At 31.9% G+C, this 17703-nt stretch overlaps 1 protein-coding gene across 1 annotated transcript in view; it reads left to right on the top strand.

The window, feature by feature from the left end:
* The window catches only part of LOC132748727 (neurobeachin-like), a 39844-nt gene that overhangs the window by 8029 nt on the left and 14112 nt on the right, over positions 1-17703 (top strand). The gene's annotated exons all lie outside the window — the stretch shown is intronic.

The raw sequence follows: 17703 nt of genomic DNA, 5'->3' as shown, positions 1-17703 counted from the left end.
TAATACTTAAAACTAATAACTAATATTTTTTAAGTTTAAAATGCCGATCTTTCAATTTAGAAATGGATTCTTATTTAGACAGTATACTATATATTAATGGATATATAAAAGTACATTAAAAACAACATAAAATAGCACAACTGAACAGAGATAACCCTCTCTCTTCCCCACACACAGGCAATCAGGTAATTACTTGAAGTAAAGTGAGATGTTTTAAGTATCAATCAATGACTGAAAGTGGCTGTCTGAACAGTGTCCCGATATAACACAGAATTTCTACATTAATTACCGCTCTGTTTTAATAGAATCACTGTCTTTTCAGTTTTCTGTGTTCAAATAAATCATTATAGATGATTGAAGGAATTGAAGTAATTGATATAATTGGTGTGGTTTCATGTTTTGTCACTTACTTGATGTTCTATCAAATATTTAAAGGCCTTTAGGGTTCTGTTCTGTTGGCTTTGGGTTAATTTGTCACTGGCCTTTGGGTTAATTGTTTAAAGGTCTTTGGGTTAATTGTTCAAAGGGCTCTTGGGTTGTTCAAGGACATCTGATTATGGTCAAAGAATTTGGGTTTATTGTTCAAAGGTTTTTGAGTTGATCAAGGGAATCTGGGTTATTCAATGAATTGTCCAAAGGCCTTTACGTTGTAACCAAGACTGTGGTCTGAATTCTCAAGGTCACTGGCTTCACACTGCTTGCCTCTCATAGTTACAAGTTAAAATCCTTTTCAGTAAGAATGTCTTCAAAATCTTTAATGTTGGCAAGGGATATTTGCGGTTCCAATTTAAATCATGGGTTGAAATAAATGTATGACAGTTGTCCCAGTGTTCTGCAAATTTAGAATCTTCTAGTCAAAAGTGTTTCCCATAAAAACCTACAATTCCGGGAGAAGAAATTATTTATCCTAAAGCTGTCATCCAATCAATTTAATGTCTTATTAAATGGCACTCCAACTAAAGTCTATTTCTGTAGCATTAATTTGAGAAGTTGTGCTGCAGTATTTATTGAAAACTTGCTGTAGAATTTGCGCATTTGTTTGCTAGCCCTGATTGGATTAAAGTGTGTTTGAACGAAGCCGTATCTTGAACAAAAACTTGGGTTTAGAATCCTGCCACTTGCAGATGACGCCAAATTGAATTAAAAGGGAGTGTGTGTTTGGTTATTGCGTCAGTTTGCAGTTGTACAATTTTTTATGCTGTCTTATATTGCATCGTTACTTCTGTTTCTTAATCAAAACATTTTTGCAGTCTGATTTGAAGATATGTTATTGTTCTTTCGTACATATTTATAAAAGTATATTATCATAATATTAATACAAAAATAGCAAAAGGGTTGAAGCATGAGTTCTAAAAACATTAGCTAAAGATTCTTCCCTGAAACATTTTTTTGCACTTTAAGTAAATGCCATGATGATTTATCTACAAACTTATGTACCATAAGATTAATTGATTTGTCCATTCCATAGGAGAATGTCCTTGCTCATTGCAACACAATTGTTATATCAAAGATTAAAAAGATTTGACAGATAAAGAAAAGCTGTCTGGTTAGCGCAATAGGTAGGGCATTGGACTGTGAATCAGGCGACCCAGGTTTGATTCCCAGACGGTGCACTGGCCACTTTCGTTGTAATTGATCATGAAATCTTTTCTATGGTCATTTGCACTGTACCCCTGCTTTGGTATGTAAAGAAGTTTCAGTTTCTTGCAAAAGTGAAGGCAACTAGTACTGGTAAATAGCTTGACAGCCTGCCCAGGAGAAATGCGGTGGCTGAACTGTGCTCTGGTAAATTCAATGTGGCTTACTGTCGTGATCTGGAGTGAAAACTTCCAATTTTTTTTTTACCAAGAAGTGTGAATTCTTAAACCATCACACCAATACCATTAACATATTTAGAATTCTTTTGTGACTATCTCTAGTGATTTGTACTTACTAATTTTCTTTTCATTTAGACTCTTGAGGAATCTCCAATTTTCCAGAATTATTTTTATCCATTTTGGTCAATCAAATATAAATGGCAGGAAGAACACACTTTATCATTTAGCAAAGTGGAATATTTCCTGAAATTGATGGTCTTTTTAATAGAAGTTCTTAAGGTTGGTTGAGGAAACCATAGTCTGCATCTACAAAAGTTTCATTCTTTGAGGTGTTTATGTATTGCAAGATAATTGCAATGGCTTATCATGTAGACATTCAGTTAGCCCTGAAAATATTTTGGTTTGAAATATAAAATGCTTATGGACCTGCCATAAGTGTTTAAACATGTATGTAGAAAAAAAATCTGGAAACAAAGTTATCCCTTGGCATCATTAATCGCAACAAAATTACATGAAAATTGCAGACATGGTTTGATTGAGTCTGTACATGAGGGATAATTAATATGTGCAACATCCCTCATGCCCCATAGCACCGGCTTGAGCGGTACTCAATTCTCAACACTTAATACTGCTGGCATCAATGATCCCGAAGGACCAGAAAAATATATCAACACTGAAGTGTAGAGTTTTTCATAGTACTGAATTGTTTAATGACAGTATGGTGTTTTACCTCTTAGTAGCAAAACTTGGAAATTGATTATGCAATACAGACTATTCATTATTTAAAAAGAAATACTAAAGCAAAAATAAATTGAAAACAACAACCCCCAGCAATTCATTCTTATCTTTTTTCAGTTTAAAAAATCTTTTGATTATTTAAATTTTATATGCTTTTATCGTCAAATCTTTTATCTAAAGTTGAAAATTTCATGATGAAAGAGGTATAAATTTACAAGTTGATTATATTTCTCCTTTTGTTTCATTTGATGAAGTATTTCATCATCTTTGCAAAGGGAAACAATTAATCTCAAACAATAATACCAGATGTGATTAAAATGTTGTAATGAAATACTTTAACAAATTGATAATACTTTATGATTCAATAACATAACCAGTGAAAACGTAACCAATGAAGCTGGAAGTTCAGAAAGTTGCAATACAACCTTGATCCAAAGATATCTAGGACTCACAGAAATCATGTTTTCATACTTTTATACTCACTGGTGCCATCAAACTGGGCCTGTTTCGTTTTCAAATTACTTGCCTTAATTGCTCTGTCATGGTTCAAACCCTGTCACAGTCACTGGCCTTTGATTTTTGTGTCGCCTCTACAGAGTAATAGCCACAGATACGTCATCTGTCTGTCCGTCTGTCTGTACGGCATTAAGTGACATTATGGGATTATGGGTTGAATATCCATGTTCATTCCATACAGACTTTGATATTGAATGACCGTAAAATACTTATAACTACCATATTACGCAAATTAAGAATGGTACTAATTTCTGTTAACTGAAAGGTTTACACCCATTTATTACAAAAAAATCAAAAAATCATCAATACATGTAAGTACTAGTTAAACACCAGTCTACACGCAATATATTGTAGACTAGTATAACGATTTTTTTTCCTACTTTAATCAATACATGTATATATTTTTTTTTCAGACTGTGCCTCCTTCATACATTATTAATTCTTGTTAATATACTACTCTGTGATTACTAACAGATCTAGAAAGCTTGAAAATATTTACTGCCACGGTTTTTCTGGCGATTTGAAATGAAATTGGAAATGATTCACGTAGAATTCAGTTTTGATTTTTGTAACCAAGTTTAGGATGTTAGCTATTTTTGAAGATGATATTTGGTAAAGATTTAAAAATATGTTTTGACTTATTAATACTATGCCGTATGGATTCTCGTCTTTTATAAAATATTGACTGTATAACCCCTTCAGAGCAACACATAGGGGACAGAAGACATTGATGGATATTGTAGAGAGGTATTGCTCTAGAGAGTCTTACAGCTAGGGGACTAATCAGTAGCGTTTGTTAAAGAAAACATCGACATCGGGCCACTTTGGTCAACTGATTTAGGTGTAAAAGATCATATTGACATGGCGCAATAATTTGGTACATCAATAAACGGATGACATCATGAAAATAACTTCTCACCTCATTGGAGTTCAACATAATTTTTATCAAATTGCTTATTACTGGCATGTAAGAATGAAAAAGATATTACTTTTTCTTGTGTTGTGGAATAGTAATGCATGGTTTTTAGTTCAAATGCTTTGGAATTAATCACTCTGTCCTCATAACTGAGCCTTTGTGATAATAATTCCTCCGCATTTGAATTCAAACTCAGTGCATTAATCTACAAAAATCCACTGAAATTGATATCTGAGTATTTCCTAAATAAAAAGTAGTAATGATATCTATCTGAAATATACCTTGTAAAGCTGCAAATAATTCTGAAAATGATCAAAATAAGCATTGAAAAAAAATGACACAAAATGTGGTAACAAAATGTTTTATGTGTTTTAAAGTCCAAGTGTGAATTTGAGACTTTTGACGGTATGATGCCAGTAGGAAAATATTAGAATGTAGAAATAAGTGATGGACTTGCTTCTTTATTGTAACATTCTAACATTTCTATATTATTTCATTCCAAGAAAAAGAAAAAAACAAAACTGTAAAATATGATATGTGTTTGATTAAATGTGAAAATGTTATGAGTGTATGTTCAGAATTTTAATAAGCTTCCTTATGCTGTATGACAGTTTCTGGTTTTAAACAGACACTGATATTATATAAATATGAGCCACGTCACGACAAAACCAACATAATGGGTTTGCGACCAGCATGGATCCAGACCAGCCTGCGCATCCGTGCAGTCTGATCAGGATCCATGCTGTTCAATTACAAACCCTATTACAAGTAGTGAAACTCATAGCGAACAGCATGGATCCTGATCAGACTGCACGGATGAGCAGGCTGGTCGAGATCCATGCTGGTTGCAAACCCATTATATTGGTTTTGTCGTGACGAGGCTCATATCATATAGAACTCCCACAGGGATAATAGGTCTGTCTTGAAATTCCATGGAAAGCAATAATAGAGAAAATCCTCTTTATAAGATGTCAGAGTGAAATGTGAAATAAGTGCTTGATAGCGTGAAATGTTAAATAAGTACCTGACAGCTTGAAATGGTAAATAAGTACCTGATATTTTTTGATATCTATATTTAAACTCGTTGACTGCCTTAAAGCATTTATAAGCGTTGTTCAAGAATGGTTTATTCTAAATTTAGATATGATATTGACTATTAAACAGGTTTCAAGAGAACTGGATTTTTTTGGAAATACATTTTAGAAGCATTTTGATGTCATTCTAATTTCCAGTTTTAATTCCCATTAAAAGTTGGAGTCAGGTTGTGCCAGAGGTTATATATTGAGTGATGAAATTGTTTTAAAATTTAAATTGGGAGGAAAAAATGCATTAGTTTTGACAGGGAAGTTTGAAAAAAGTTAAAAAGCTACCATTGACATGACTTTTCATTAGTTCCATTTATGTGGGGAAAAAAACAGAAATAATTCCGGATAACCTTAGAATTTTTTTCCAGAATTTCAGTAGTAGAACAAGTTTAATTTTTAGAAGCATTTTAAGAATAAGTTTCTTTTGTATTGAATTGGACCTTATATTGGCCCCTGACAGTAGAATGATAACTATCAGATCACTGTTGGCCTTGACAGTTATTGGTTCAAATCCTGTGAGGGACTTTGATTTTTTTGGCCACTTAGACCTTATGACATAAATATGTATGTATGTATTCTATGCTTAATGAGGGTCCATCAGCCTGCCAGACACTAAGAGTACGGACCCGGGACATGTCATCATTCATGTCCAAAAGGTGACCTTAAAATTTTGTATTCTGAAATTAACAGAATGATAGTAAATATGTATGCAAGTCGATTTTTTTACACATAAATATAGCTGGACAGTCATTTCTAGCTATTAATGCAATTAAATTAATGTAGTGTTAGTGTTAGTATAACAACAATCATGTGAAACTAACATGTAGCTGTAAACAAAACAGATAGTATACATCTTAATACAAATTTTATGTAAATGGATGTTTTATCTATGGAAGATAACAAGCTCAACTGCCTTTATGTCATTACGATTTAAATTTAAATAGAAAACTTAATTAAGTTTATTGTTTTCATCATGGTTTTAAGCAAGTAACTCATTAGACATTGATGCTAGAAAAACATGACAATGTCTAAAAATGTCAACAAATTCAACAATTTTTTGTGGAGGGATGATCAACATAATCATAATATGATATTATTTAAGATTGTAAATGTTTAATTAAATAGCTAGAATAATAAGAATAATGTTTCTTAATTCATATTATGGATTTTTTCCCCAAGAATTCTTAAAATCTTTTACCGTTAGAGTACAGTTCCTGGAACCAATTAATAAATTCAAAAATTCCACCATGAGTATTTTTATAGCAACGCCAGCCAGTACTCCTGTTAAGTCTGACCTGAGGCTCTAAAGACTGTTGGTGGATCTGAACTTCAAAGTTTTCATCTTGATGTCCCCATTGATAATTAAAAGACATTTTAAAAAGACTGGCTTAGCTCTGCCTCAAAAGGGGTGCAATAATATAACTTATCAGCTAGTACAAAATATAGTTTGTGATATCATGACCTATTTGAAATACTTTGCCACTTATTCATTAATTAATTTGGAAATAATGCCACTTGCCACTTATTCATTAATTATTTTGGAAGTAATGCCACTTATTCATTAATTATTTTGGAAATAATGCCACTTATTCATTAATTATTTTGGAAGTAATGCCACTTATTCATTAATCATTTTGGAAGTAATGCCACTTATTTATTAATCATTTTGGAAATTATGCCATTTATTTATTAATCATTTTGGAAGTATTGCCACTTATTCATTAATCATTTTGGAAATTATGCCACTTATTCATTAATTATTTTGGAAGTAATACCACTTATTCATTAATTATTTTGGAAATAATGCAACTTATTCATTAATTATTTTGGAAGTAATGCAACTTATTCATTAATTATTTTGGAAGTAATGCCTCTTATTCATTAATTATTTTGGAAGTAATGCCTCTTATTCATTAATTATTTTGGAAATAATGCCACTTATTCATTAATTATTTTGGAAAAAATGCAACTTATTCATTAATTATTTTGGAAGTAATGCAACTTATTCATTAATTATTTTGGAAGTAATGCCTCTTATTCATTAATTATTTTGGAAGTAATGCCTCTTATTCATTAATTATTTTGGAAGTAATGCCTCTTATTCATTAATTATTTTGGAAATAATGCCACTTATTCATTAATTATTTTGGAAAAAATGCAACTTATTCATTAATTATTTTGGAAGTAATGCAACTTATTCATAAATTATTTTGGAAGTAATGCCTCTTATTCATTAATTATTTTGGAAGTAATGCCTCTTATTCATTAATCATTTTGGAAGTAATGCCACTTATTCATTAATTATTTTGGAAATGATGCCACTTATTCATTAAACATTTTGGAAATAATGCCACTTATTCATTAATTATTTTGGAAATGATGCCACTTATTCATTAAACATTTTGGAAATAATGCCACTTATTCATTAATTATTTTGGAAATGATGCAGATTGAAAGTTATTTTATCATGTGTCTTTTGATGTAAACACTGAGTCAAAGGGTGCAATCTTTGTATATAAATGATTAACAAAAGTATTTATTTGACATACATTGGAAAAGTACAGTCTATTTTGGTATTATTATTTGTGGAAAAATGTCTCATATTATCAGAATCAATATAAGAATACCTGTTCACATACAATTATAACCAAATCACGAAAGTTCTTCATTTTGTACTTTTAGTTTCTTTAGACTCATGCTGTTATAATTTGTATTAATTTAAAAAATGTACTTTCTGTTTTTGTGTCTATAAATTTATATATATAGTAATAATCAACTTTTGCATGATATAATGAAATAAAATCTAAGTCAACAAATATCCAAGCATTAACGTATGATTTGTTGACATGCCAAAAATTTGTAGTGTCTCTTGAATTAATGTGTATTCATAAGTCTGTCTCTGAAAAAATGACCATACACATGACCTTGCCATTGTGAATAGACCATAATGTATGACCTTGCCATTGTTAATAGACCATAATGTATGACCTTGCCATTGTGAATAGACCATAATGTATGACCTTGCCATTGTGAATAGACCATAATGTATGACCTTGCCATTGTTAATAGACCATAATGTATGACCTTGCCATTGTGAATAGACCATAATGTATGACCTTGCCATTGTTAATAGACCATAATGTATGACCTTGCCATTGTTAATAGACCATAATGTATGACCTTGCAGTGTTTTTTTTCACCAAAATATTCGGCGAAATTCGGCCCCATTCCCCCCTCAAAATAGTATGTTTTTTCCCCCCCTTAAAGCTGAAATTTCCCCCTATACAGCAGCCAGAATTTGCCTGCAAAGAATATCATTATTTTTTTGCAACTAACTGCCGAAAACTGTTTTATTTTATGCCTGTAACACCGACTGTTAAGCAAGGTTGTTTACAAATCATTCTTAAGTAGGTAAGGGGTCCGCTACTCCCGGCATCCCATCAAGTTTAACATGTGACGCGTCAGTATTTAAGATCCATATATCAAGAAAAAGCATTTTTCCCCCTCCAAAGGGCACCGACCCCCTTCCCCCAAAAGTGAAAAAAACACTTCCTTGCCATTGTTAATAGACCATAATGTATGACCTTGCCATTGTTGATAGACCATAATGTATGACCTTGCCATTGTTAATAGACCATGTGTATAACCTTGCCATTGTTAATAGACCATTTGTATAACCTTGCCATTGTTAATAGACCATGTGTATAACCTTGCCATTGTTAATAGACCATGTGTATGAACTTGCCATTGTTAATAGACCATATATGTATGACCTTTCCATTATTAATAGACCATATATATATATGACAATTCCATTGTTAAAGGGAAAAACAAGGTTAGAATAAAAACTTGATTTCAGAAAACGAATACTATAAATAATAAATCTGCAAATTTTCTGCCGCCTAATAATAATATTAAACGAATGATAACGAAATTTAAATATCTAAATCGCCGATTTCTACAAATCAGTAGGCGCGGCCATGTTTATGTATTGGCCGTATAAAAACAGGTGCGCGTGATGTCATTTCCCCACATCTTTAGATTTATGATAAATCTAGCTGAATCGTAGCGAAACATTTACATATTAATAAAGTATTGACCAGACAATTTAATTTTCACAGGAGGTGAAGAGGCGATTTTTTTATTGTTCAAAATACGTAACAATATAAAAAAAATATAAAAAAAATAAACAAATAAAGAAACAAATAAAAAATCAACGTCTACCGGTCGCACCACTTCAGGCCAGTGATGCCCGTTACTCCAAACAATGCTATGTTCATTAAAGTCTCATCTTAATGTAATTAATAAATACACATGTTATTATTTAACAAAGTTTCACAATCAAATAATGCATAAACAAACGCACCAACGAATAACTGGCTGTTAATTATTGAACGGCGATAATTATCATTATTATTAAAATCCTACTAAAACGTGTTCTAAATAGTACATGTAATTAAATGTTTGCAGTTTGATTCTGACTTTCAAATGAAAAGGTGTGAACATATGTTAGTAGTGATGTACACATTTCAAAAATATAAGCAACTCTTTCGAAAAGTAAATTGTTTACATGTCTGTCAACGTATGATGCTTCGTGGTATTTATTTACATCGTAATCGTAGCCTAATATTAACTGCATGCAAAACATTTTTAGTGGCTGCTCAAAAATCTCATTTGCATAATTTATTCACACAATTGCTGGTTCTTACTACTTATGACTAATACTGTGTATTATCCATTTTAATTGTTCCTAATTTGCACCAAATGTTCCTGTCACACTGTGTACTAACGGTTTTTATTGCTCCTTGTATGCCTCTGTGCCGACAGAACTTTTGATCATGCACAATGTTGCCCTGATTGGTTAATCACCCTTCAGTTGTCAAATATTCTAATGACGAAATAGACATATTTTTTGAACTGGATGACCTTAGGGTAGTCAAGTTATACTGTAAATTACAGCATTTCATACAATAGCAACACACTTTTCAGTTACCAATAATCATTTTGAATATTAAGTAGATTTATGTTTTTTGTTTTATTGGATTAAATTTACGGTAGTAGAAATGCGTATCTGTGTGGTAAGTAGATAACGTGGAAAAAAGCTATAGGGAACTGGATAAACCCGAGAATATGCGTAATAATAGGGGAATTATGCCCAATGGGCAACCTGTTGCTGTTGGTACCAGTTTTGACTGGGTGCCTAATTAACCGAACGGACAGTTTTGTTTTCATACGATATTAGTCTAGCTGCCGATTTTCCTGCGCCATTTTATTTTTAACGTCAATGTCGGAAAATCGCGTCCTCAGGAAATATCTGCATATTGGATTTAGTTGATATTTACCGCTGAGAAAAAGATACATGACCGGCGATGTACCCTATTCAGACAGCTTGTCTAGCGAAAATTAAGTACCAAATAAAAGGATATATCGTCAATTTGAAGAAAGTTCTCAAAGTACCCAAATTAAATTGATGGTTTATCTTTGAAAACTAAGCAGTCATTGCTTAAATCATGTGGTGGGATCATCAGCAAGCTTGAAAATCGGACAAAATTAATGATAATTAATGCCGCGGCGTCTTCAATTAATTAATTAAAGCAATTCAGTTCCATATGATGTTTTCATAAATAATAAATAATGTACGCAATAAGATTAATTAAGTTCTTCGTCAAGATATATTTCAGTTGTACCAGCGTGTACACCTTTACCGGAAGTGGGTATAACACGTCACAATCTCGGTCTCGTCTGTCTCGCGAGAATGACAGAACGCCAAATGGCGGCGCCCATGAACTTATTTCTCAAGTAAAAAATAGTGTCTTAAAATACGAATTTCTCACTTAAAGGGTTGATGTCAACAAAAAAACTGTCATGGTACCTCTTTTTTAATGATGAATATTTATATTAGACAGACATCAATCCATCCATTCCTATTCCTTTAATAAACCATATTTATGACCTTGCCATTGTTAATAGACCATATGCATGACCTTGCCATTGTTAATAGACCATATGCATGACCTTGCCATTGTAAATAGACCATATGTATGACCTTGCCATTGTAAATAGACCATATGTATGACCGTGCCATTATTAATAGAACATATGTATGACCTTGATTTATGTGAGGAAGCTTATAATCCAGCTAGCTTACGGAATGTCAGTGGTTCTACTAAGGTGCCCATTTATGTCTGAAAAAATGCAAAGATGGGCACCTGAGGTCTACCTCTGCCAGTTAAGCTGTAAAGTTGCCATAAGACCTCTACTGTGTTGGTACAACGATTTAAAACTCAACAAAAAAAAAACATATATAAAATTAAAAAAAACCCTGATTTGAGCAAATAAACTTAACAAGGAAATAAAAACAAAGATTATACAACACCACAACACAATTGAACAAAGAAAATCATCAACAAAGCATGGATCATTACTAATTTCTTTAGTCATTCATAACAACAATGAATGGGGGAAATGTTGAATTTATATCTTTGAGCCAGCAGTCTGGCTGATGATAAACTACAAATATGATGAAAATTCTTTGTAAGAGTTCCCAGTGGAATAATAGAAGTATGTAAAATGAAAGCTTCTCTGAAAACTTGTTTTGTGTCTGTCCTACAAGCGTGTAAGTAAAGTGAAGGAAATAGACATCAAATTGGCAGTTTATTGCCCACATCTTGTTGGTAACGTCTTAAAAGAGGTGCCTGACATTGATCTTATTATGATCCAGGGGATTGTAATTTGTTTGCTTATCTGAAAAAAATAGCTATAAATATGTTAAGGCTTATGAATGAGTTATATTTCGTGAAAAATGCTTTTGATACAAAGGGACATAATTATGACTACTTTTGATACTAAGGGAATTAACTATCATAAATTTAATTTTCCCCATATAGGAGATGCCATAGAAATTATAGAAAAAGCAGATGGTTGGACCCATGCTGAAGATGAACAAAAAGTAAAACTGTACCATTGTAATTTATATCATGAAAGTATTATTCATGTCTGTAATTATAGAGTGTGATTCTTTATTAGTCCCCTACCGGTTTACCGGAGGGGACTTTAGGTTTACCCTCCGTCCGTCTGTCCGTCTGTCCGTCCGTCTGTCCGTCTGTCTGTCAGTCCGTCAGTCCGTCCGTCCACAAAACTGGATCCCGCGATAACTTGAAAAGTACTGAAAATATTTTTATGAAACTTGGTATGTGGATAGATGGCAGTATGGAGATTATGCACGTCATTTTCTTTTCTTCCTATGTTGAAAATTCTGGTTGCTATGGCAACAAATAGGCTGAAAATATGGCAAATTTTACACATAAACTGGATCCAGTGATAACACAAAAAGTGCTGGAAATATTTTTATGAAACTTGACATATGGGTAGATGGCAGTCTTGAGATTATGCACGTCTTTTTCTTTTCTTCCTATGTTGAGAATTCTGGTTGCTATGGCAACAAATAGGCTGAAAATATGGCAAATTTTACACATAAACTGGATCCAGTGATAACGCAAAAAGTACTGGAAATATTTTTATGAAACTTGACATATGGGTAGATGGCAGTCTTGGAATTATGCACGTCTTTTTCTTTTCTTCCTCTGTTGAAAATTCTGGTTGCTATGGCAACAAATAGGCTGAAAATATGGCAAATTTTACACATAAACTGGATCCAGTGATAAAGCAAAAAGTACTGGAAATATTTTTATGAAACTTGACATATGGGTAGATGGCAGTCTTGAGATTATGCACGTCTTTTTCTTTTCTTCCTATGTTGAGAATTCTGGTTGCTATGGCAACACATAGACTGAAAATATGGCAAATTTTACACATAAACTGAATCCAGTGATAACTCAAAAAGTACTGGAAATATTTTTATGAAACTTGACATATGGGTAGATAGCAGTCTTGAGATTATGCATGTCTTATCTGTTCTTCCTATTTTGAAAAAATATCAGTTGCCTTGGCAACAAATAGGCTTAAAACATGGCAAATATAACAATATTTGTGATTAGTCAAAAAGAACTGAAATTTTTTATGAAATTGCATCTTTATTTCAAGAGTTATCTCCTCTTTAAGAATTTTGCTTTTAAAATGTTATATTTTGGTAACAGGGATGTTTCAAATATTAACTTTAGAGTGTCCTTCAGTCCGTCTGTCTGTCTGTTCATAAAAACTGTTTCCTGTGATCACTTTTAAAGAACTTTTCCAACAAGTTTACTTAAAATAGAGAAAAATTGAAACATTAGTGAATGGCCAATGGCCCTTCAGAATGTTGATGGGGTTCTAACCGGTAGGGGACTTATGGATTGCTTGCAATACTATGATAATTGCTTGTTTTAGTAGCATTTTATTATATTAGTTTGAGCATGACTATATCTTAATTAAGAGTTTTTTTTGACAATTAAGACACATGAATAAGGCTCAGTATTAGCACTGTCATCCTGAATGAATTATAGACTAAAGAATCTCTATTCTTTTTACACTGACCTTTGAACTATCCTCAAAATATAAATTTATATACAAGTTTTCCAATAAATTCAAGGTTTCATTTATTTTGAAGACTGCAAATAAAACTTATGTCATACAAATATTGAATTAAGTAATACATGAAATATTTTGAGTCATTTTGTCATTCTGATTGAGTCATTTGGTCAATAGTCAAGGTTATTTGGTTGGGGTCATTTTGTCTATGGTCAAGGCCATTTTGCCAATGGCCAACACCATTTTGTCAAAGGTCACTGTCATTTTGTCAATAGTCAAGGTCATTTGGTCATTAGTCAAGGCAATTTGGTCAATGGTCAAAGGTCATTTGTCCTAAGTCAAGGTCATTTTGTCAATAGTCAAGGTCATGGTCATTGTGTTCTTTAATCTGTAAACATTGAATGTCTTCTATAAATGGTGTCAGCTCTGATATGGAACTGGCAAAACTTGTAATCAATTTCATCAAAAAAGGTCAGTACTAGCTGTCAGTACAAATCAATTTATCTTTCTCTGACAAACTATCATCCAGGCATATATATTGGATTGGTGTTTTATAAATATTTCTCGCCTATTTCCAATAACATCATAGCTCTTAGTAAATTGAAATATTAACTATTTAACAAAAAAAAAATTCATAATGGCATAACTTTCTATAGCAGAGAAGTTTGCTGTTTTACAAAAAAACCCCCAAAACCCCCAAAAAAACAACAACTTCAGGCCATTCTGGAAAAAAAGTACCAAGCCCAGTTTTGGAAATTTTTGCATTGTAATCATAATCTGTTATGATATAGTCTGATTTTATTGACCTGTCAATTATGAATACATTATAGCACTCATTTACATATTCGATCCCACTGCGGTTTTTTCCGTTTATTTTACGTGAATTAATATGGAGTGTATCACTTACGTTTGGAAAACTCTCACTAGATTAATGTAGGTTCTTGTAACATCCACAATAGCACAGTCGGTTAAGTGATTACCTAATGCATGAGGGGTCCGAGGTTCGATCCCCTTTTTTGATATTGTTTTTAGACTTATTCTTTCTTTATTTTTAAGTATATTTTAATGAAAATGGTCAAGCGCTTGCAATTTGTCTACACGGATATGAACAAACTAAGAAACACTGAATTGTCACATTTTATATTGTATAATTACATTTATTGATTTTAATCGGAATGAATTTTCAGTATTAATTCTTGTTATATACAAATGTATAGTGTTTACAAAATGGTGCAAAACATATTAAAAATGGAACAACCATATCTTAAAAAACATGTAGAAAATAGTTATGAAAAAAAAAAAACACTGGACATACTCTGTCTCGATCCTACAACACGTTGAATATTCAGATAAAATATACCAGTGGTTTACCCTATTGCACTATAACGGTCAGTGTAACTAATTCATAAAAACAAGATGAATTTAATCACATCTTACTGCGCACATCTCACGGAATTTACCGAACATTTATCGAATATTAATATATTCTGTGCATTGACCGTATAATCAGTATGGAATTGACAGGTTAATAAAATCAAACAATACCATGAATTAACAGTCATGGGTTGGAATTTTGATAATGAAATCTATGAATTAACAATGATTGGTATTTTGATATTAAAATTCCTTAAAAGGTGATTTTTAAAATCCCTTAGAAAACACTGACTGATTGGCAGTGCAGTTTTAATTTTGAAAGGGAGCCGTTGAATTTACACTGGACACTACCAAAATTTAAAGCTATACTTGTCTATTAAATAAATGCTGGAGGATAAAGGAGCTTCAACCCACTATAACAATACAGATGAAATGTAAGCTGAAGAAATTGATTTAATGTAAATTCAATTACCAATTTATTATGTTCTGATTAATTTATTTGGCAATTTACAGACAGTTTGGATGTAAGCAATAGAATTCTTGTGATTGCAGTCGGCACATTTCATGCTAGAATTAACATTTAGAATATCCATATGTTAGGCAGGATTCATGTTGGAAATGATAGTGTAGGTTCAAGGCAATTTGATTGAGACTTTATTTTGGAGATAAAGTTAAGATAAATCTAATGCTGTTTGTGATATTTGATATTTTCATTTTGCCTATTTTACCTGCATGGAGTCTCACCAGCCTGCTCATTTGTGGAGACTGCATGACAAGCCTTGAGCCTGTTGGCTGTTATGATATTTAGAAACCCCTTGAAATAATAATAAAAGTTCCAAATTCAAAACAGGTTGAGTCCATAATACATAAATTGAGGAGGGCAAGTCCATTACACAAATTTATCAGAACAATTAAGTCCTTTACACAAATTAAGCAGGACAATTAAGTTTTACACAAATTAAGCAGGACAATTAAGTCTTTTACACAAATTGAGCAGTACAATTAAGTCTTTTACACAAATTAAGCAGGACAATTAAGTCCTTTACACAAATTAAGCAGGACAATTAAGTTTTACACAAATTGAGCAGGACAATTAAGTCTTTTACACAAATTGAGCAGGACAATTAAATCCTTTACACAAATGGAGCTGGACAAGTTCTTTACAAAAATTCAGCAGGACAAGTCCTTTACAAAAATTCAGCAGGACAAGTCCTTTACACAAAATCAGTAGAACAAGACTAGTTCTTTACACAAAACCAATAGGACTAGAACATTACACAAATTTAGTTTGGTAAAGTTGATTCAAATGGATATGAATGAAATGGCAGTCAGCGCTTGTCTGTGGAGGGGGGGGATATTTTTTTTATCAATAATGTATTGCTAAGAATACGACTGTCTTATCTTTATTGAACATCTTAAACACTCTTAAACCTTATTATAGCAATTTTGTCTTCGATGAGTATAAATATGTCGCTAAATGTCTCTGAGTTTCGTGCTTCTGCAGAAATAACGGCAAAATATATCATTAAAGAAGGCAGAAATTTATATTATATCAATTTATTTTTAGTAGGTTAATGTATTTCAACCAGTGATAGAGGATATAATTTTTTGTCAACTTTGATGTAACTTCTTCCTGAGTGTATTTTGTGTTGACAAAATTTTGCAAACATGAAGTTTGCTTTAATGTTAATTGTTAAAGGAAAATCCCATTGATTATTCATGTAATGCAAATCTCACAAGTCTTTGGGACATTAACAAAAATGACATACCAAGGACAGAGTGAAATTTAAGACACCTGTTTTTTGATACCTTGCAAAATAAATGCTGCAAAATGAAGACAAAAATAGAAAAAAAACAAAACAAAAAAACAAACAAACAAAAAAAAACCACATTGCCTTGTGTAGCATTTTGAAATTTCTATAATGGAGGGTTTGGTATTGACTAAGATTAATGAATTGAAAATAGAGGAGAACTAATTATTTTTGTTACAATAAAAAATTTTTCCCTGGAAATCTTTATAATAATTATAACAGTTATATTAGGAGAAAGTTTTTATGACAATGATAGGCTATAATTATGTATGCTTTGCTAAAAGTCTCATGATAAACGGATAAAAAAAACGTATTACAAAAACCGACATTTTCATGGAGATTTACAAAAATATTAAGAACAATATATATTTATAAAGACATGTTACTAACATGAACTGCGCAAGATAAGAAAGTATTTAATTCAGACAATTTTTGAAGAAAAAAAAAATGTAATACTGTAATTTTACCTATGCCGCTTTTGTGACTTTGTAAAAATGGTATTGCACAACCCTGCATATATTTTGACGTGACGTCATTTGCTTTTTATAATACTGCACGTTTGTAACGTGGCTTTTCATTGGATAAACGTGACGTTTATATAGTTTTATATACACGGATGCTGTAGATTCATGAAGAAATCTCGCTTTTTTTCTCTAAAAATGATGCTTGCTGTATTATAAATTCGTTATAAATATTTCTGACATATATAAACAGTTTTTGCAATATAACCCTTGCCTAGCGGCTCGGGTTATATTTACAAACAACCGTTTATATAGGGCCATATAACCTGTCAAAAATCTTTATAACTAATAATATAAACAGTGTTAAGAAGACTGCTAAATGAAAGCGTTGTACCATAAGCGCATCAATGAAAAGAAAATATCTTTGTTATCGTTAACTGCCCATATTTTGGATATGCGATAAATAGAATGTTATGTTCGTATACCTTCATTACTAAATTTGGCTCGCATAATATAATT

This window comes from Ruditapes philippinarum, unplaced genomic scaffold (assembly GCF_026571515.1).
Source record: "Ruditapes philippinarum isolate M1 unplaced genomic scaffold, ASM2657151v2 ctg58_1_1_1_1, whole genome shotgun sequence".
NCBI classification, from domain to species: domain Eukaryota; kingdom Metazoa; phylum Mollusca; class Bivalvia; order Venerida; family Veneridae; genus Ruditapes; species Ruditapes philippinarum.
The sequence above is the reverse complement of the archived record's forward strand: the minus strand, read 5'-3'. Positions and strand labels throughout refer to the sequence as shown.